Genomic DNA, 1625 nt, shown 5'->3' on the forward strand with positions numbered 1-1625 from the left:
TTCGGCTTGTTCTTTCCATTGCTATACAGAAAAGGTGGCATATCAACCAACTGGATGTGAATAACGCTTTTTCTCCATAGCAGACATAATGATGAGGTTTATATGAGGCAACCCCTGAGTTCGAAGATTCTTTATTTCCTACTTATAAATTTATGGACAACGCCTACTACTACGACTACTACACCTAATTGGTTAATCAAAACTTCACTAACATATTTATGGGATGAAGCAATCAATACAGAATGTTACACTCAAATATCTCTTTAATCAATAAAGCACATGGCATGACACCATTTTAATTATTGAAAGGAAAGAAATTAATAATAAGCTTTTTGCATATATTTGAATGCAAATATTTTGTGTTAAGAAATCTTACGTGAGCATCCTAAAAATTGAAAGCAAAAGCAGAAGAAATATTTTTATTGAATATGTAGTTATAAGGGCCTACAGAATATACAATCTAAGGCTTGACATCGTTATAAAATCTATACATGTTGTCTTTATTTTTAGCAAAGTACAAGAAGTGAATTTTGCAAATGGCTAAGGTGTACACACTTTTTCACGTCATTTTTTCAAAAAATTTGCCACTTATAAAATGACGTCGTTTTAAGCAAAGTATTTCGTACCGCACTACCGTGGTAGGTTTTGTGCATCTCATTTCCTACCTCGGCAGGAAATGGATCTGTATGACTCATTTCCTACCACTTCGATGCGGTAGAAAATGAGCTTGTCTACTCAGCACTAATAGACTAATGTGTTGTATTGTGATTGGCTTGTATCTCACATGATTTTCCCTACCAAGAAGCGGTAGGAAATGACTAGTTAAGTTTCCTACCAATTAGTTACATTTCCTACCAACTATTTGTCATTTTTTTAAATAAAATCGAATTTGGTAGTAGTTAAACTACTAGATGACTTTTAAAATTACAAATCAAATACATTTATTTTTTCTAAATTCTCTTATCATATATATCATGAATATATATGACATCTGTAAGGTTGAATCCATAAACATTTTTTCAAAAATCGAAACATCGGTATGGGAAACACTAGTAAGAACGACTGGTCAAATTACTAGTTGACTGTTAAAATAGCAAACCAAATACATTTATTCTAATTTTTTTATCATATCACTAAATTATATGGATAGTGACACATCTGTAAGGCTGGATCATTCATAAATATTTTTTTAATAATCGAAACATCAGTATGAAACTAAACACTAGTAAGTATGAGTCAAACTACTAGTTCACTGTTAAAATAGCATACTAAATATATTTTTTCATTCTAAATTTTTTATCATATCACTAAAATAGATAGATCTTGACGTCTATAAGGTTGGATCATTCATAAACATTTTTTAAAAAATTGAAACATCGGTATGCGGTTAAACACTACTAAGAAGTACCGGTCAAACTACTAGTTGACTGTTAAAATAGCAAATCAAATATATTTATTTTTTCTAAAAATTTTATCATATCAAAAATATAGATCTTGACATCTGTAAGGTTGGATCATTCATAACATTTTTTAAAAAATCGAAACATCGATATTGGACTAGCACTACTAAGAAGTACTAGTCAAACTACTAGTCGACTGTCAAAAGCGAACCAAATATATTTTTT

Source organism: Apium graveolens, chromosome 11 (genome assembly GCF_009905375.1).
Source record: "Apium graveolens cultivar Ventura chromosome 11, ASM990537v1, whole genome shotgun sequence".
Classification (NCBI taxonomy): Eukaryota; Viridiplantae; Streptophyta; class Magnoliopsida; order Apiales; family Apiaceae; genus Apium; species Apium graveolens.